We start from the raw sequence: 21447 nt of genomic DNA, 5'->3' as shown, positions 1-21447 counted from the left end.
TGCCTTTTAGTAAGGAAATTTTTTCTTCTCTGCATAATAACATTCCTTATTTGGATGCTGTTAAGATTTTTCATATTTCTGTAGACTAAGAAATATTCTCATGGCAATCCCAGTACTTTAGTGACCTCTCTGCTCAAAATGTTACTAGTTTTTTTCCCTTTGCCTAAACTCTGGATAATTGACTCTCAGCCAGCAGTGATCTTTTCATTTAAAAAGAACTACCTGATGTCCAGAATGTTTTCAGTCTCAAGGTCAAAGTCACTGGAATTTGAAGAATTGTTTACATTGGGAGCTCCACTATCTGTGCTCAGGTCTCTATATCCTTGGGGGTAAGAGTCCTCCCTTCCCCCCCCCCCCAAGGAGGCCATGGGAGGACTAGACCACTTACCCCCTGTGACCGTGCTTTCTGTGAAAAAGAAAGGAGGCGCATTAGCAATGTGGATGAGAGACCCATCCAGACGTACACATGCGTGATGCCTCCAGGGCCACAGGGAAATGTTTTGTCTCCATTTGAAAGGTCTCATACACTCCAAATGAGAGAATATTGATTGAATCATATTTTATTACATTGAATCATAAATTGCTGTAGTGCAAGACTTACAGCTAGACAATATCAGGGCATACTGTCATTTCAAACATAGGTCATGTGAGTGTGTGTGGCTTCCCTATTTCTGTGATTATATATGTCCATGTTATCTGGATGGGTAATTCCTATAATCACACAGTAGTGAGAAAGGATATGGAATCCAAAATCAGAGACAAGAAGGAGGCTGATGTAGCACTGCATGGAAATGCTTGTGACTGGGGTCTGGCAAACTTGGGGAAGGGCTTTCCCATCTATGCCCAGGACCCACATTGTCCCAGGGACCAAGAGCCTGACAGCAAAGCAGCCTACTGACCACGGCTGGGTGTGTGCAAAAAAAAGGGAGTTTTTCAGCTAGGACTCACATTCTTTGGGGTAGGGTACATGGAGTCCTAGAAAGCTGAGGACTGTTCTCATGATAAGGTATGATCTACCTATAATATTAATATTCTCAACAATATGCTAAATTTTAGGGAATAAGTATTTACCAGGAATATTTCCTTTTTATTTTTAAATTAATTAATTATCAAGTCACAAATTTGGTGTTGCTGAAAACATACACCTCATCTAGAAGCTTTGTCTGTTTTTTTGTTTTTAGTTTTTTTTGTTTCGTTTTTGCACTGGTGTTTCTAGGCACCGGGAACAGTATAGAACAGTACCTACACACGGTAAGTAGTGAAGAATAGACTGTCCATAAAGTCAGTGAAGAATAAAATAACTTCAGGCCCTCTCAATTGCACAGAAACTTTCCAAGACTTAAAAAATTTTTTTTTCTATTCTCTTTTTCAAAGAGCACCCTAACATTTGATAAGGTTTAGGCCACACCAAAACCTGGATCTACTCCACATTCAATAAGTGTTTGTTGAATGACTGAAGAAAAAAAATGATTATCTGAGTCCAGGCCGACTCTACTTTCGTAAAACATAACTCCAGTCTATTCAGTTGCAAATATCAATAGGTTCAGAGCTTTAAGGGAGCAGAGATCATGTAAGTCTGTTGGGAATTCAAAATAAACCAAAATGAATTGAGAAAGATTCATTCATATATGTTCTATAAGACTTTTTGAATGACTGAATGGCAGTATGAAGAAAAGAAAAATGGTGGCCTCTTCCAAAGAGAAGGGTCTTCTTATTTATTTATTTATTTTTGGCTGCATTGGGTCTTCGTTGCTGTGCGCGGGCCTTCTCTAGTTGCGGTGAGCGGGGGCTACTCTTCATTGTGGTACATGGCTTCTCATTGCAGTGGCTTCTCTTGTTGCAGAGCACAGGCTCTAGGCGCGTGGGCTTCAGTAGTTTTGGCGCATGGGCTTAGTTGTTCCGCGGCATGTGGGATCTTCCCAGACCAGGGCTCAAACCCGTGTCCCCTGCATTGGCAGGCGGATTCTTAACCACTGCGCCACCAGGGAAGCCCAAGAAGGGTCTTCTGATGTGACATCATTCCATCACTGTCAGAGAGCAGGGAGAATGAAGCAGGGAAGGAGAAAACCAGGATAAGGCACCACAGTGAAGTTGTGCTGGGGCAACAGGAGATGGATTCCATTGGACCTTCTGAGAAGCCCAGGAAATGCCTCTCTGAACTATTCCTGAATGCTGACTCCGGAGCTTTCGTCCCCTGGCTCCTGTCCCACAAGGAGCTTTAGCACCCCTTCAGCTCTGGCTGCCCTGTATACGGGCCAACGGGGCTCCTATGACATCAGAGAAGACCCTGGGGCAGAAAGCAGAGGGACCCCCAGCATGCATGTGATGGGGAGCCGTCAGCATGGGGCAAATGGACATAGGCTTGCACATAACCCTTAACCGCAGTCAAGGATGAAATCAGAGGTGGGCTGAGGATGTGATGGAAAGCCCTAGAGGATCCTTGATGGCCACTCTTCAAGTGAAAGTGTCCCTTCTTCTAGCAGATCTTTCTCATGACTACTAATGGCTCAGAAGCCGGAATTTTCTGGAAGCACCACACCTTCTTGAATATCAGACTTAATATCAAACAGGAAGGGCTGTCCTGGGTCCCATTTTCATTTTCCCTTAAGAGGCAACTCCCTTAAGAGGCAACCCTTTGTAGTTAGTTTCACATAATAAATTATCAGACGACTGTATTTGCATTTCAGATGATTTTGCGTCTGGAGCACAGGTGACTCAGGCAAAAGTAATCCGTGCCTGCCTTTGATCCCAGAATTGCACACAGCCAGTAATTGTGCTAGACCAGAGTTGTGTCAGAGAGTTAACAGGGAACTAAGATTTCTTAAGCCTGTACTTTGTATTATGCAATTTGTTTCATTTTCTTGCATAAAACCTCTGCAAAACAGGTGTCACTCAGTTTACAAACGGGAAAACTTAGCCAAATCTTTTCCAAGTCACCAGCTCGAGGCAGGTCGGAATAGTCCAAGGCAAAACAGACCAAGGCCTCTGAAGTCAGAACTCTTTTCTCTTTAGCCCCCCAGGTGAAAGATGTTGTGATAATAACTTGTGTCAGAGTCAGTGTTTCTGAAAGGGACTTGTGGGTCAATGTTCCGATTCTGAAGCTGTCTACCTCTACCAAAACGCAGAGGGGGATCTAAAGCGTGGGTGGGTTTGAGTCTCAGCTCTGATATTTGTTAGCTGTGCCTACTTCAGCAAGTTATCTAAACTCTCCAGCAATCAGTTTTTTCCCCCTTAACGTGGTGCTCTATCTCACGTGGTTCTTAAGGAAACGAATCGAAATAACGTACTTAAGAAGCTGGATACCTAGCACAGGAAGGGGTCTGATACTAGCAACAGTCAAAGCTTTGGGGTCCAGGGCTGTCCCACCCGAGCTCAGGACTCATCTGCCCCAGTGGGCCACACAGCCAAGAAGCCGAGTGCCCCAGGCGACTCAGGCAGTACGAAACTGGTCTTCTCCCTACTCAGGGCTCTGGTTTCCAGGATGAGAGAGCAGATGTTTGATCCTCCCTTTTCTCTGTATGGAGGGCTTACCTGTGATGTCTCTGTTCTGATGTCCCTGTCCTTGTGGGCTCCCGCAGGCGCCCTGCACCCCCCCAGGCAGGCTCAGCTGATCGAGGCCTTCCCATGCTGTCCCGTCACCCATGGAGCAGGTGGGGCTGGGTGTGCTGAGCTAGGCTGTGCAGGGCTGGGCCAGGTGATCAACCCTCGCTGCTTCTCTATTGCCCCAGGGCAGGAGCTCCTTTCCCTACACCTGTCTTGGATTATCCAGGCTGCCCCACTGAAGCCCCATCACACTCTTCACTAAATGTAGCCTCCCAGAGAGGCCTTTACTCCCTGCCAGGCGAAGTTCACGGTTCCCTGCTGGGACAAACACACCTGCATGTTTGTTCATGCGAGAAGTCGGTGATCAGCTCTTCAAATGCCAACACTGACTCTGATTCATCAAATAATCTCCCTGACTCAGGGACCGAGCCAGGACGCTCTCGCCCTTAACCCCGCCCCCTCCTCCTCTCCCTCCCCCTCCCGGACGCTGCTAACGGAGGCTCGCTCGGTGGATCCACAGTGCCCTCAAGTGGCCAGTTGTGCAGTAGCGCAATTGCCAGAGCCCAGGCAGGTCGAGTGCTACCTATTAGGATCGAAATCCGGATCCACCGGGACATGCAGGGCACAGGTCTTGCTGATTTGCTCTTTATCTGTCTCGGGCTCACCCTTAGCACGTGGTAGTGAGGGAGGCATGAAGTAAAGATTTTTCCAAGACGGAATAAAAATTCTAAACCTCATCAATTAGTGTTCTAGGAAAGGGGATACGGGCCAGTTGCCAGTTGCCCTGGGAAGGGGTGGGACCTCGGGCAAAGCTTTCTCTTTAACCAAAGATAATTCCTGGAGAGGCTGACAGTGGAGTTCTATCAGCCAAAACATCTTCCAAGCAGCCAGGGAAAGAAGCCCATCAAGTCCTTGAAGAGGACACTGCCTCCTTACATATCTTCTCTTATCTGAATATCCTGTTCAAATTTTTAAAAAGTTATTTTATTTATTTATTTTTGGCTGCATTGGGTCACTGTATTGGGTCTTAGTATCTTCTGACAAACACAGTTTTTTAAAATTTTGATAAAGAATAATTTAATTCTTTAAAAAATTAGAACATTTTTCATCCTCTTTTAGAAATCTTTGCCTACTACAAGGTCATGAAGAGAATTTGCTGTGTTTTCTTTCAGACTCTTTATACTTCAGAAGCTTTATAGATCATTGGAAATGTTGTTCCAACTCATATTCATTTTTGGTTTTGGCAAGGGTCAGCAAGCCTTTTCTGTAAGGAGTCAGATAGTAAATATGTTTGGTTTTGTGCACCCCATGCAGTTTCTGCCGGAACTACTCAACTCTGCCATTGCAGTGCAAAACCAGCCATAGGCAATACGTAGATGGTTGAGCTTAGTTTTATTCCAACAAAACTTTACTTACAGGGCTTCCCTGGTGGCGCAGTGGTTGAGAGTCCGCCTGCCAATGCAGGGGACACGGGTTCGTGCCCTGGTCCAGGAAGATCCTACATGCCGCGGAGCGGCTGGGCCCGTGAGCCATGGCCGCTGAGCCTGCGCGTCCGGAGCCTGTGCTCCGCAATGGGAGAGGCCACAACAGCGAGAGGCCCGCGTACCGCAAAAAAAAAAAAAAAAAAAAAAAACTTTACTTACAGATACTGAAATCTGAATTTTGTATAATTATCACCTGGCACAGAATGTTATTCTTTTTATTTTTTTAACCATTTAAAAATGTAAAAACCATTGTTAGCTTCTCGGCCATATAAAAACAGGCAGAGGCCATATTTGGCCTCTGGGCCTTAGTTTGCCAACTCCTGGTTCATGGACTGAGATAAAAATTGAGATTCATTCCTTTTCCACATGGATATATATTTTTTTCCAGCACCATTTGTTGAAAAGATTATTTTTCCCCTCTTTATGCTACTTTTAGTGTTTGACCTAGGGATTACAATGTGCATCTGTAACTTATCATGGTCTATGTGTAAAAATGTTCTATTAACCATAGGTTTTCCATAAATGCTTTTTATTAGGAAGTTTCCAGTTATTCCTAATTTGCTAATTGTTTTTAAATCAGGAATGGATGTTGGACTTTATCAAAAATTTTTTGAGCATCTATAGAGATGATCAAATGGTTTTCCTTTGATAGTATTTGATATGATGAATTGTAAAGCTATAGTAAATAAGGCAGTGTGCTATTTGTGTAAGAACTGACAAAACAGACTAACGCATATGCAATGACTGATACATGACAAAAGTGAGATCACAAATTGGTGAGGAAAGTATTACTCTTCAACAAATAATACTGGGTCAATCAGATAGCTACATGGAAAGCCATAACCTTACCTCTTCCTCATGTCATATACAAAGAACTCCAGTTGAATTACACATCTTAATGTAAAAGTTTAAAATATAAAGAATTTAGAAGGCAATATAAGAAAACATGATCATTTTGAAATAGGCAAAGATTTCCTAAACTAGACACCAAAATACAAAATATAAACCAAAGAGGGGGGAAAATGGACTGATTTTGGATTAAGAAGTTCTCCTCATCAAAGGACACAACTAAGAGTGAAAAAGTAACCCAAAGAGTGTGTGTGTGCATGTGTGTGTGTGCATGTGTGTGTGCATGTGTGTGTGCATGTGTGTGTGTGCATGGGTGTGTTCATATGTGTGTGTGCCAGTGGAAAGGCTCATATACCTTGGTAGGAGTGTAAATTGGAAACCTCACAGAACCCTGAATGGATGATATAACTTATTCCAGTCTTCTTTGAATTACTCCCCTTTAACACCTTCTCAAGCAGGGTTACCTTTTATGAAAGCCAAACTGAGTTTCTATTTAAAAAAATAGAGAAGAGGGCTTCCCTGGTGGTGCAGTGGTTGAGAGTCCGCCTGCCGATGCAGGCGACACGGGTTCGTGCCCCGGTCCGGGAGGATCCCACATGCCGCGGAGCGGCTGGGCCCGTGAGCCATGGCCGCTGAGCCTGCGCGTCCGGAGCCTGTGCTCCGCCATGGGAGAGGCCAGAACAGTGAGAGGCCCGCGTACCGCAAAAAAAAAAAAAAAAAAATAGAGAAGAAAATTAGACACAAAATGACAGCAGGATTGTCAAGCAATAAAAAAGCAATATAGGGACATACATTAGCGTGCATTACTGTGGATGACAGTTCCCTGTGGATAATTTATTTCAGTGGCAACTGTTGCTAAGGATTGTAATTTATTTATTTTTAAGGTTGGTGGCTACAGATGACCTTAACAGTGTTCTGCATTGGCTGGCCCACATCTGGGCACTGTGTGGTCTGAGTTGGTGACATTCAGTGTGAGGAGGTTATTATAAACGTGCTGAAACTAGATAGGCTTACCAGAGGATACTTCACTCTACCTGAGACTGTGGTCTGATATTCAACCCCAATTAGAGAATCTTAAACTGTATAAAGGAATCTCAGAAACCCAGATGCTCCAGTCTTTCAAAGGTTATTTTCTGACTTCCTACTATCAGAACAGCCGAAGCCCCAAGTCCACTTATTTCCCCTGCTGAGGGAAGCGTGGGGTAAGTCCTTTATATGGGGATTTCTGGGAACTATGAGTAGAGGTGAGCACGTGGGTGTTTGTAAACAGGAAGGAGGTGACTGTGCCACGCTGTGGCTAAGCTGCTGGCCCAGAGATACACGGTCGAGTCCCCAGGCTCTGCTCCCTGGATCTTCAGACGGGAGTACGAGCCCTCAGGCCTCTCAGCGGTGAACCAATCACTAGGCATCCCCGATGCATCTGGTGCACCTTTTCTCTGAAAATAAGTCAGAAACTCCGGGCCCTGCCCCAGCATCTGTCAGTACCAGTAAAATACTTGGTGACCAGAAATTGGGTCACACATGAGAACTACAGCCTGGCCCCTCCCTGTGACCCTGTGCCTGGGGGACTGGGACACTCCAGCTCCTGTGTGACCTGTGGGGATAGTAAGGAAGAAAATAATTGTAATCATCACACACACACACACACACACACACACACACACACACACACACACACACACACACACAGAACTGCTTGGTTTGCTGAGGACTCACCTGCCCCCAGGAGACAGAGGTAGCCCAGCAGAGGAGCCTGGAGCCCATGGCAGGGTCAGGGCAGCAGTGGGAGGTTGACCAGCTCAGGGTCCTTGTAAGCATGAGCAGAGGAGGAGGGGCGTCCATGTCCCCACAGGGCAGTTCCCATGGTGACATCACTGAGCCTCAGGATTAATTAATTAATTAAGTAATCTAAGATGTCTGCAATGCGGAGATGCACCATTTATTATGTACGATTAAGAAAGAAAAATATGACTGTCAGTCATCATCAGAAACATTAAAAGGTGAAAACTTGTGAGGCATAGAATTAATGAAAAATGGAGGGCTTCCCTGGTGGCGCAGTGGTTGAGAGTCCGCCTGCCGATGCAGGGGATGTGGGTTCGTGCCCCGGTCCGGGAAGTTCCCACGTGCCGCGGAGCGACTAGGCCCGTGAGCCACGGCCACTGAGCCTGCGCGTCTGGAACCTGTGCTCCGCAACGGGAGAGGCCACAACCGTGAGAGGCCCGCGTACCGAAAAAAAAAAAAAAAGAAAAATGGAAATTCAGAAGTGGGTCTAAATAGGCACTGATTCTGTTAGGTCCTCACTGTCGCCCCAGTGTCCCGGGGCCTGAATCCCAGACTCCCTACCTGGCCTTCTCGCTTCTCTCCTTCTTTTCTCATCATCAGCTGGACATTTCCACCTGGATGCTTCAACAGCCCTTCACAGTTGAGGTAGGAAATGCTGATTTTATCAACTCCAGCTGAGACTCCTCTTTCTGACCTCGTTCCTGCATTCGCCTGGTGCCATGCATGATCTGGGCAGGAGTGGGCTATGTGTGTGTGTGGGGGGGGGAAGGTGGGTGGTGGAATCGCCACGTCTTTGTCCCAAAGGCAGTCTGCACTCACAGCTCTGGGCAAGGGATGAAACAGCGCCTCTGGTGTGTACCGATCTAAGTTCAAATCTTCTAGTAATTCTGGAGGTTAAAACAAAAACAGTTCCCTTGATTAATTCATGAATCTCCGTACAGTTTTTGTCCTCAACTCCCTATCATGGTGCCTCCTGTGTTTCTAAGTCACTTCTAACATAAATAAATGTTACAGAACCTTACCTGGAGGAGACAGAACTGTTTTACCTTTAACGTTCGGGTGAGAGTCATACAATAAAAACGCGGTGGGGGGTTGAACTGATCCTTGGGGCTCCTAACAGGCTGCATTATGAGTAATTCATTTCTCATTTTCACTCCTAGGCTAACTCTCAAAACCTGACTGGTGGCCCCCTTCAGAAAAGGAACGAGACACACGATCCTTTCCAGAAGAAGATGGGATTCCTCCAACCTGATTAAGCAGGAAAATTGACCTATTTCCGGCCCCTGAGAGTGTCCTTGGGCACTGCCTGTTTTATTAGTGTGCCCCGTTGAACAGGTAAACTGTGGCCCCCAGCCTCACCGCTTCTCTCTTCGTCACCAGCCTTCACAGGAAAAAGGGGCAGTACAGCTGGTAACTTCACATGTGAAATAAATTATCCATTTCCACCCCCTTAAAAAGCAAAACCGATCAGAACCAGCTTGGAGTTTAGTTAACACTGTGTTCCTCTACATTTCACATGTGTGAAGCGACCACTTAGTTGCCTCTCTCCCCGCCTTTCTCATTTTAATAATAGCTTCTCACAAAGGTCCCTTCCCTAAATCACATTCGTACCTGTGATGCATCTTGGGATTGGAATAATTTGCTCAAATCTCAGTTTTTCCGGGGCTAAGTCCTGATCAGCCGTCTCTAGAACTTCTCTTCTTCCAACATCATGATGTTTTTACCTGCAGTGCTGTAGGACACACACGGACGCTCCTACCTGCAGACTGAAAACCCCCAGGCTCCCAGGGGGTCCCACACAGATGTAAACAGACTGTCGTCTGTAATCTGGTTCCACCATTTATCAACTCTGAGACCACGCACGAGGCCATTAACCTGCCTGTCTATCCCCGTTAGGCGATATGAAGCAGCTAACGGAAGCAAGTTAGATCTCTATTTACCGATCTGAAAAAATAAAGTCCAAAGTAGACTAAGAGAAAAAAGTATGCAAGTTGCAGTTAATGTGTGCAGGTGGCCCCGCTTTTGTAGGGGTATTTGGGTAGACAGGTTTGCATGAGCATAGAGAAGAAGGTAAGAAACACACCCCTAAAGGTGGGATTGGATAGGGCTGTGTTTGCAGAGGGAGGAGGATTATTAACATTTAACATTTTCCTTATACATTGTTGATGCTTTTTTATTATAAAACATAGCTTAGCACTATATACAAGGCATGGAAGCAACTCAAGTGCCCAACAGATGAATGGATAAAGAAGGTGTGGCATATATATATGCCACATTATATAATTGTATATATTATATAATATTCCATTGTATATGCACATTGTATATATACAGTGTGTATATATAATGGGTATAAATGCCCTTTTTTTTTTTTTTGCGGTATGCGGGCCTCTCGCTGTTGTGGTCTCTCCCGTTGCGGAGCACAGGCTCCGGACGCGCAGGCTCAGCGGCCATGGCTCACGGGCCCAGCCGCTCCGCGGCATGTGGGATCTTCCCGGACCGGGGCACGAACCCGTGTCCCCTGCATCGGCAGGCGGACTGTCAACCACTGCGCCACCAGGGAAGCCCCTAAATGCCCATTTTTAAAAATAAGCCAAGGGTGAAGGAGCACAGCACCCTGTGCACATGGACGGCCCCTGACCGGTGAACTGGGTAAGCGGTGAGGTCGACGGTGACTTCCGTTTGTGTTGACTGTGGATTAATGTGGCTTCTGCCTCTGCAAGAACGGCCACCACCGGGAGTGGAGGCTCTGACCGCTCATTCTAGAACAAGCCTTGAATAATCCCCTTATTTGAAGAGGAAGGTAAATGAGCGCCTCCTACCGCCTGCATTTTCAAACTCAATAAAAATCAGTGACGTTTTCACAGGCTCTAGAAATGCTCGTCTTTTACTCCTAATTCAAGTAGCAGTGTTGTTCGCTCCAGGGTCGGTTGTGACGTTCTTCCAGTGTTCATCAACAGCTCACAGCCTTCTCAAGTGGGTGAGGGGTGCTGTCCCCAGGGAACATGTTCTAACTCCGGTCTCTCTAAGGTTTGACTCTTTGAAATAAGTAGTCTATTTTTGGTCTTCACTGCCTAAGGAGATGAAGCTGCATTCGTCTCTTAAGCATTGATATGAACCATTCAGGCAAAACCGGGGCTTTGGTCTATCCTTGGGCCATGCTAGACAATTGTGTATTTGATTATTTCCGCCCAGAAAGACTCACACAGTTCTTCAAGGACTAATGCATGCCTCTCTCTATAAATGCAGCCTTTGCCGTCACAAACAGCATTTCCGAAATGGCCGAGGAGGGAGAGCTGGAAAGGGCACGGCCCTGCATCCTGCCCCACAGGCAGGGTGTGGGCTGAAGCTGGGGTTTGGGGGTGAGAGACCCTCAGCTCTGTGTCTCTGGCGTTGTCCAACGATCCATGGAAGTGGACATCCACGACACGGTTCAGTGTATCAGGCCTCACGGCCTCTAATTTATCCAAGAGGGATTTGTGCCTTGGGAAGACCTTCCCTCACATAATAGAGAAGCCATTATTGTTCCTCCGCAACGGGAGAGGCCACAGCAGTGAGAGGCCCGCGTACCGCAAAAAAAAAAAAAAAAAATGAAAACGTAAGCTAAGACTGATAAAAGGTGTGAGCGCTGCCTACAAATGATAATGAATCAGTGTGCAATCATAGATCCTCAGTGTTGCCAAGGAGGAGGCCGTGGTAACAACTATGATGAGGTATGACCTTTCCACGAGACACACGAAGACACGGCCAGGCCTCTGTTCTCACTGACTGGGATGCAGAGGCTAATGGAGCAGCTGGTCTGTGGACTTTGTAAACAGACATGTTTGTTTCCTGGTTCTGCTTCTTCTAAACCGTGAGACATTGGGAAAATATTTTAATGTCCCTGAGCCCTTTTATCTGTACAGTGGGCCTCAGAATATTTGATTTGCACAATGGTTGCAAAGTTTTAAAGAGGATGATATGTACAAAGAATCTAGCACATGTTAAGGGCTCAGCTGCCTCCCTTCTATTGAGTTGGCTGCTGCTGGGAGACATGGAAATATTTAGTGCACACAGGGCAACCTGGGTTCTGTTCGCTGGGAGTGCTTTGGGCTCAGCAGATAACAGGAAGTGGATTTGAAACGGCTAAAAACATCCCTTGCAGGAGGGAAACCTGGGTGGGAGGCTGCATGCTCTCTCAGCGCTCAAGCCAAGGCAGGGAGGTTTGTGCACAGAACATGGGGGACTCAGCAGGGCTGTGCTAAGCTACGGGCACAGAGGTACAGGGCCGAGTCCCTCAGCTCCAAGGAGCTCACGTTCAGCTCAGAGCGAGTGTCACGGAACTGTTGTGCTGAGAATCGATCTGGGAAGTTTCCTTTTTCTCTCTGCATATTTTCATAAAACTCTGAGAGGAACTGGGGGCCCTGACTCAGGGCCTGTTAGTACCAAGATACATTGCGGTGCCCAGAGACAGGGGAACATCTCAGTGTCACTGTCCGTCCTGTTGTTTTGATCAGGTGTCTCAGAGTTTGGGTGACTCCAGCCTCCAACGGGCCTGTGGGAAACACAGATATGAAATGAGCACCGGAGAGAGCTTGATGGTTACCCCCAAGGTGAGGTGGGGGATTCAGGAGTCGGGAAGCTCAGAAAGGCGATAATGTCTATTCACAGGACTTCCCTGCTCCCAGGAGATAAAGCATCACCCAGGGAAGGAGGCTGGAGCCCAGGGCATGCGGGGTGGGCAGTGTGCACCTCGAACTCACCTTCTGGTCCTCCTGGGGAAGAGCTGAGTTCCGGCTTCACTCTCCCTGATTGGAGGATTACCCTTTGAGGGCCCCTCCCTGTTGCCCTCCCCCTGGAGGCTTCGCGAGGTCCTGTGCTCTGTGCTACCCCCACGCCAGACTCTTCTCACACTTCTGCCGGGCAGGAGGCTGACTTAGGGCGAAGTCCGTCCCCACCCAGCTGTGCTGATGTTTCTGTGAGGTACATGCTCTTTGCCCCCCCCTCCCCAGCAGCCAGGAAGCCCCGTCCCCTCTCACCTTCCTCACCCCCCGCCCCCCTTCTGCTTGCAGGGCTCCGTGCCGGAACTCACCCACCGGCACATCAGCCAAGGGGGAGGGTCTGTAAGCCTCCAGTTCCTTCTCTGCCTGGGTACCCCCATCTCTGTGATGCTGGGGTCAGACCAAGCTTTGTGTTGATATTTTCCTTTCCCGGGCAGCAATCCCAGCCCTCACCCTGAGCGGCCAGCAATGCAGAGACACCAAGATTTAGTCCATCTGACTGGGTCCGAAGGGGGCCTGGGTTGGCTATAAATTCTTGAGAGTGAAGATTCTCCAGAAACAAGTTTCTGCCTTCATGGGCTCGTGGCACAGACCTAGTCAACTTGGGGTTTACTGCCCTCGAGCCCGTCTTCAGTGTAGCATCCTGGAGAGTTTCTGTTTATCCCTCCAGACTCACCTGGCCCTGTGAGGCTGACCTTTACAGATTATAGTAACTGGGCTTTCTCTAGACTGAGTTTTGTTTATGGGACATAATGGCAGGGGAGTGAAGGGAGACAGGGCACCACTGTCCTGGTTTATAATAAATACGTACCCTTTGGCTTCCTTCTCCCCGTTACGTTTCAGCCTAGCGACTCGTTCTCACCAAAGGCTGCAGCACCTGGAAGGCAGCCGGTTCCCTAAATTACAGCAGCCAACTGCCCAGGGAACCATTCCCCCACTCCTTTCAGGCCAATGGGGATAAGAGCCGCCCATTTATGCTGTCGTAGGACCCTTCTCTTCCCTTACCGGTCCCCCTAAACCCTGTCTCACCTCTATAAGTAGGCTATTCATTGGTCCTCCTCAACCCTCCCGCACCTTGCGGAGTAGACAGTAGATGTAGCCAGGGAAACAAGGAAAAACGAGCTTGGAAAATGCATCGGGCCTTTTTGAAAAGTAACAAAAGTCCTAACGTTCGGCAGTTAGCAGTAACAGAAGTTCTAACTGTCTGCGATTAGCAGTAACAAAATTTCTAACATTCTGCAGTTAGCATTGCTGAGACAGTCAGCAGAAGCATAGAGAAATATGCAATGTGAAAATAAATAGTATTACTTGGGGACAGAATCTGAAGAGGATCCAGGGAAGTATGACTCCATTCCTCAGCTACTCCTCTCCAGGGAAGTCTACAGCAGGGTGTGTTTCTTCACATATGCAGTGGAGAACTTGGGGCTCCACGCAGATCCCTCCTCAGGACACCCTCTCTGATCCCCCTCAGTGGGCACTGCCCTCCACTGCAGGGATCACCTTTGATTTAAGAGGCAAGAAAGCAAGAAGAGGGTAAATTTTACAGAGAGTGGGAAATGTCTGAAATATTTGAGATAATGTTCTGTTGAGTGAGAGGGTGAGCTAATTGGAATCTCAAAACAGAGATGTAAAGGCAGGTGAAGTTCGTGACCCGATTTATCATGCTAGATACCAGTTTGTGCAGGTGTGATTTATTCTGACAGCTCTAGCCCTGAAAAAGAGAGATCCATGCATTCACTCGGGTTTGGGTTTCTGTAATGAGAGGGCAACCTAAGAGGATCATGGTAAAAGAATGAATATTTGCAAGATAGGGTTAAAAGAATGTATTATAACATCATCAATACTACTCTATCAGGAGGTGATAAAAATTTGGAAGGACCCTAAGGAATAGGAAGAAAGAAATAATAGTTACCAATGGATAGGAGATCCTGGTAATGCCAAAGAACAGGTGTGGGAGGAGGAAGCTGTGGGCAGAGTGGGATGAGTAACTCATGAACTTGGAGGTGGGTCCTTTCCAGCTGATGGCAAGGAACAAAGCAGTGGAGCAAGAAATAGAAAGAAAAGGCTCACAACTTTGGGGTAGGCAAACAGGATGCAAAGAGCACCAAGTGTAAAAGAAAAAGCTGTTAATTTAGACTTTATAAAAATTTAAATCTTCAATTAACCAAAGTCAACATTAGGAAAGTGAAAAGGCAAGCCACTGTGGGCCAAGACCAACTCAGCCTATTTAATGGTCAAAAGACTCCTATCTAGAATATTAAAATATCCCTTACAAATCAATAATATAAAGACAACCTGATTTTTAAAGATGGACGAATTCCAAAGCAGGCACCTTATAAGAGGAGATAGGAAGATATGAAAAAAGTAAATATCATTACTGAGCAGTGAAGTATAAATGAGACACCACTACAAACCCAATAGAATGGCTAACAATAAAAAGAACACCAGATGTTGGTGTGAACGGGGGTCAAGGGAACCCCCACCCCTTGGTGTTGTAAATTGGTGCAGTCACTTTGGAAAACTATTCAACTGCTTCTAATAAAGTCAAATATGCCTCTACCCCGTGAATCCATAGTTCCACTCATGTTTATACCTAAGAGAAATGAATGCTTTTACCCACAAAGACTTGTACAAGGATATTCAGAGCAGTTTTATTCATAATAGTTGAACACTGGAGCAACCTAGGCATCCATCTATAGGAGGATGGATAAACAAATTGTGATATACAATGGAATACTACTCAGTATTATAAAGAAAAAAGTACTGATAAACACAATATGAGTACATTTCAGAAATAATAATTTTGAGAACAAGAAGTCAAGAAAACAGAGTATTTCCTGTGGGGTTCCACTTATATGAAGTTCAAGAATAGACAAAACTATAGTCATAAAAGTCAGAAAAGTGGTTATAGCTCTGGGAAGTAAGCTGATTGGGAAGAGGCATGAGGAAATTTTCTCGGGTGGTAGAAATGTTCTTTATCTTGATTTCAGTCATGGTCGCACTGGTGTAGGCCTTTGACAAAATTTACCAAGCCCCCCCAAAAAAAAATTTACCAAGCAATATGTGTATTAATTTGAGCATTTTCTCCCTATTTACACCTTAAATAAAGTATGACTAAAACAGTAATAAACAATTACACAGGAGATGGGAGTCACATACAATTTCATTGCGTGTATTCCACGTAGTCCACCTTAGAAACAAACCACACACAAGACAGGAACAATTCCATGCATCAAATATTGAGAACATGAGAAGTTCTCAGTGATTGGAGTGTACAACATCCAAATTTGACCTCAAAATAAGCTGGACTGACAAGTTTGCTCAGAAATAGCTGAGGATCAATGGCTGAAGGAAAGCTGTAGCCAAACAAAAACTTCAAAAAAAAAAAAATCCTCAAAGTCTGTTTTAATCATTCCAAGCATCCTGAACTGCTGTAAATGCCATAATTTGGCAAAATTGGTCATTCGTCAGTTTCACCATTTAGACTTTCAGCAGATTGTGCAATTAGTGAGTTCAGTTTTTGCCCAGCGAGCAGCCTGCTCCCTTGTCTGTAATCAGGTCCTGGGTCAGCCAGCGCTCCCCCAACCCAGGGTGTACATGGCACAGCAGGTCAAGGGGTGAGCAGCACATGGGGTTTGCCCTTCCTGTGAAGCCCAACTATGGACCCCCAGACTTGGACTTACTGGATCCCACGTGAAGAAACCCTGCTCTTGTGTATGGACTTCCACCTGTAAGAAGCCGAGGAGGGATACAGGCTGGGGGAGAATAAATTGTTGCCAATATCATTTTGTAATATTTTGCAAGAAAAAAAAAATTGAAAAGCTCATAGATTTTAATCCAAGCCAAAGGGATGATAAAAATGAGGTTCTTTCTTAATTTACAAATTGCCTAAAAGATGGGAATCATATACAATTTTATGCATGTAGTTCAACTTAGAAATGAATCACACACAAATAAGAGAAGATGAGAACAGTCACAGGCATAAGATATTGAGAACGTGAGAAGTTCTCAGTGACCTCAAAAGACCTCATAACCTCCGAAGACGCAAAATACTGCCCTGTGCCCACAGGAGAGACTTAGTTTGTCATCTTTTTTTTTGATAATTCTACAGTTGATCATCTCGGGGTTTAATGCTGCTGTTTGATGCATCTACTCACATTTCCCCTAAGGGGTTTGTTTACTTACGTGTTTCATAATTTGTTACTGAAAATTGTTTTTCTCCAAAGAATTCTTGCTTGGTATTCAATGAGCCCCAGGCACCTTTGTGTAATAGTTTCAAGCTTCCAGAGCCCCAGATCGCTCAGGGAATTTAAAGCTGCATGACTGCTTTCTGCTTAGCTCTGTGCTGAAAAAGGAAGTGAAATATAAATTTCATGTTAGACGCTGCTGTCCTTCGGCTTTATTCAATTACCAGAATATTCTGAATTGAGTGACGTAACACTAAGTGCTATTTGCATTTACTTTTTCTAACCATTTTAAAATTGAAGTATCATTAATGTACAATGTTGTGTTAACTTCAGGTGTTCAGCAAAGTGATTCAGTTATATATGCATACATATCATCTTTTTCAGATTCTTTTCCATTATAGGTTATTACAAGACATTGCACAGAGTTCCCCGTGCTATACAGTAAGTGCTTGTTGTTTATTTTATACATAGTAGTGTGTATATGTTAATCCCAAACTCTTAATTTATCCCTGCCCCCCCCCCAACCCTCCTATCCCCTCTGGTAACCGTAAGTTTGTTTTCCATGTCTGTGAGTCTATTTCTGTTGTGTTTTTTTTTATACACCTTTATTGGAGTATAATTGCCTTACAATGGTGTGTTATAGTTCTGTTTTGTAAATAAGTTCATTTATATCCTTTTTTAGATTCCATGTATAAGTGATATCATACGATATTTGTCTTTCTCTGACTTCACTTTGTATGATAATCTCTAAGTCTATCCATCTTGCTGCAAAGGACATCATTTCACTTTTTTTAATCGTTGAGTAATATTCCATTGTGTATATGCACCACATCTTCTTTATCCATTCAGCTGTCAGTGGACATTTAGGTTGCTTCCACGTCTTGGCTATTGTGAATAGTGCTGCAGTGAACATTGGGGTCATGTGTCTTTTCAAATTAGAGCGCGCACACACACACACACACGCGCTCACACACACACACACACACACACACTCACACTCACACCCTTCACGCTGATGGACCTCAGTTCACACTAGTCTGGTGAGAGCTTCAGAAAGAGCAGTTTTGCTCCCCTGGTGAGACGTGGCCTCAGGAAGAAGCGTCCACCTCACGCCTGTGGCCGAGCTTTTCGTGCGGAGAGCAGCTGACTGTGCCGTGCTGTGGGTTCACTGCTGGCACAGAGGTACAGGGAGGTCTGCTTGGTGCTGGCCGGCTCCAGGGTCAGGGGGAAATGGTCATTCTTCTTTCGGGAGACACTGTACCCCTCCGTGACCTCCCCTTCGCCAGTGCTACCGACGCCATTTGAATAATGGATCAGCCTCAGCCCCTGTCCCAGATCTTGCCGATACCAGAACATTCCCACATGGTTCATATCCTGAGAACAATCCAGGACCATCTTGCTTCCTGCTCGTATAATATGGTATCTTGGCTTCTGGGTGACTGCTGCATCCCTGGGACCTGCTGAAGAGGCAGACACACGGTAAAGACAAGGCTCAATGAGTAACGTGGATCTGCAAAGGAAAGGGAAAGCCTCGGAGCTGGGGCTCTGCAAACCCACAGCAGAGGTTTCAGCTGAGTTCCGGACTCACCTGCCACCAGCAGACAAAGAATCACACAAAAGAGGTTGGGGCTCATGGCAGGGTGAGGGCGAGAAGAGGGCTGTCCCCACTAAATGCTCTGTTCCACAGGCCTGAGAAAGGGAGCTGGGGGGCTCTTCTCCAATGGCCAGGTGGGGCTGCCTGGGATGTCACTCCCCCTACCCCTGCAGATTCTCCCCGCCCCGGGAGGATCCCCCTGTGACTTGGCTCAGGTGAGGTCAGCGTCTCCTCTCCTAGATGTTGCTTAGCTTGCCTGCAGGGGAGGTGGAGTAGGGCTGCGACGCTCTGACTTTTGGGTGCACTCCGCCCCCTGGGTTTCCCATATTCTTCTGACACAGTTGCTCCTTGTCTGCACCTGCCCCTGACATCAAGGCTGCTTCGCCCAAATCCTTCAACTGTGGATCTCATTACAGTTTAGAGGGGCCTCCCACTTCTTCCATAGCTGTAGGTAGTTTGGCAATAACTGAAAACTTCTTCAACAGCTGTCGAGTAGTGGATCCACGCCTAAGTTTTTCTTAACCCTTTTCCTCCCAGGCTGCTCTCCCAGACTCTGCCCAGAGCCCCTTAGATCTCGGTGGCGCCATAGTGCCATCTTGTGGCCAATACCTGAAGTTTCATCACTGTTTCTTCTGCAGTGGCCCAAGGGGTGCTGGAAGTGTCTGCACGATCACCTTTTATGCTCAACTTCCTTCAACGCTAATCCCAACACCAGTTCTAACCCAAACTATTCCGTTGATTTATCATGCTTAATAGGCCGCCCTCATTCTGTTCAACCACTATCGCATTGTCTGCCAGTTATAGGCCAACTGAGTTCTTCCCCCTTAAAATTATCTTCTGAAAGGGAGAGGGATAGAATGGGAGAAATTAAAGGAACTGATGTTTAGTTAAACTAATGTTTACTTTAAACTAATGTTCAAAGTAGGAAGAAAAACACAGACCTTGAAGTGTAAGGAGGTTCTTTTACCTTCATTACAAAAGATAAAGAAAAATGCTGAAGAAAAATAAAAGACAACCAATGTTAACTCCAAAATATAGATTAGCAAAGGACTGGGAAGGTAATGAAATTACCTTCGAGATGGGGTCAAATGCGTACGAGTAAAAAGTAAAACTGGAATGTAAGAAAAATAAGAACATCTTACAAGGCATTAAGCAATCACGGAGGAAACAGTATCTGATGGGGAAATAAGGATGGATGGGATTAAGACCAGCAAGGGACAGTCTCCACTAAATGAAAACTTGTACAATGTGCCTCTGCTGATTTGAGCAGCAGGGAGGGAAGAGATGATTCTGGAAGAAGCAGAGGAGTTAGGAGATATGAAAACATCGGTACAAAATAGTAGTATAAGGAGGCTGAATCTGCCAGGTTCATGTGGCAAAAATGGGGAAAAAAATGGAAAAAAAAATTGAAGATGAAATCTAGAAAGGGAGTCCTTGGAATGGGATTCCAAGAGTAGGGAATTCCCATGTGTGCCCTGGCTCTCCTCACTCCCCAGAGGCACAGGGCAACAGAGCAAGGGGAGCTTTGCTGGTGCCACAATTAAAGACCAGGAAAACTCCCTCCCAGGGATGCTCACTCCCTGGGGAAAGAACTTTGTTGTACAGAGACACGACAACTTCTGATAAGTGGATTTGGGGCAACTGTCACTCCCCTTACCTGCTATGCAAGGCTCAGGGAGCCTCTACCATGGCCGTGACATTCAATCCCAGTCCCGGAGCTGAGTCTTAGGACTCCCAGAAGACATGGTCCATAATCATATCCACTCTGACCAGGGCCTTAGATTTCATACATTCAAACCGCAGCTTCGCCCACAGATGGATGGAAGATGTTATTTACAATAGAGGTGTTTATGCTTATAATGAATATCTATGACAATATATAATATAGCAAATACATAAAAAGGGATAGGGACATTAGAAAATAAGGTAAAGGTTTCAGGGAAATTATTTCAAATGGAAAGGCTAGGGCATGAAATAAAACAGTCTCTCGAGAACAGATTTACTCAGGAAATCAAGATGAAACTGGAGAGGTTGTAAAAGTATGCTCTAGTGTCCCTGTCGGGACTGGGGCAGTGAAAACATGAAAACAAAATAAAGTGGGCTGCTGAAATGAGGCAGAGGAAATGAAGTCTTATTGTTTTCAACATTGCGTTTGTCAATTAACTGGCACAAAAGTAGTAAGGACTTTACTTAAAACAGGAAGAGAGGGTTTCCCTGGTGGTGCAGTGGTTGAGAGTCCGCCTGCTGATGAGGGGGACACGGGTTCGTGCCTCGGTCTGGGAGGATCCCACGTGCCGCGGAGCGGCTGGGCCCGTGAGCCATGGCCACTGAGCCTGCGCGTCGGGAGCCTGTGCTCCGCAATGGGAGAGGCCACAACGGCGAGAGGCCCGCGTACCGCAAAAAATAAAAATAAAAAAATAAAACAGGAAGAGGAAGAGAGTCTTGATGCTATGTTGTGGAAAACTTCCAACGTGACAGGGACAGAAGAGGCTTTAGAAGAAAGAATATGCCCCAGGAGGTAGTTGAAACCTTTCCAGATGCCAGCCACAAGCACAGAGGAGGTTCTGCTCACTGCACAGACAGGCAGCCAAAGCCAGGTATTTGGGCAGCCTCCCGAAGGACCCACGGAAGACTGTTATGTCCGGGACTTTGGGTCCTTGCCTTGGAGCACTGAGCTGGCCCTGGGACTCCTAGAACACAGGAGCCATAATGATTTCTATCCACCAACATTTACAGCCACAGTATTTCAGGAGTTAACCTGTGGTCTCTTTCTATCCAAAGAACAGCTGATGTCCAAATCAACCTCTTTTTTTTTTTTTGGTGAATGGAAAGCAAAAAACAGCCTATTTAAGGTCTCTAGGAACTGCAAGGAGAGAGAAGGATGAGGTCTGTGAACAAGAAGGAAGCGACTGTGTGACACTGTTTGATTAAGCTGCTGGCACGGAGATACACGGCTGAGTCCCCAGGCTCCACTGGCTGGATATTCAGATGGGAGTATGAGCCCTCAGGTCTCTCAGCAGAGACCCAATCATTAGGCATCCCCGACGCCTCTGGTGCAGCCTTGTTTTGAAAGTAAATCAAAAGCTCTGGGCCCTGCCCCAGTGTCTGTCAGTCCAACAAAGGGAAACATGACCAGAAATTGGGTCACACCTGAGAACTACAGCTGGGCCCCTCCCTGTGACCCTGTGCCTGGGGGACTGGGACAGTCCAGCTCCTGTGTGACCTGTGGGGACAGAAGTTGGGGACAG

The sequence above is a fragment of the Delphinus delphis genome, chromosome 9 (genome assembly GCF_949987515.2).
Source record: "Delphinus delphis chromosome 9, mDelDel1.2, whole genome shotgun sequence".
NCBI lineage: Eukaryota > Metazoa > Chordata > Mammalia > Artiodactyla > Delphinidae > Delphinus > Delphinus delphis.
Note: the sequence above shows the minus strand (reverse complement) of the source record.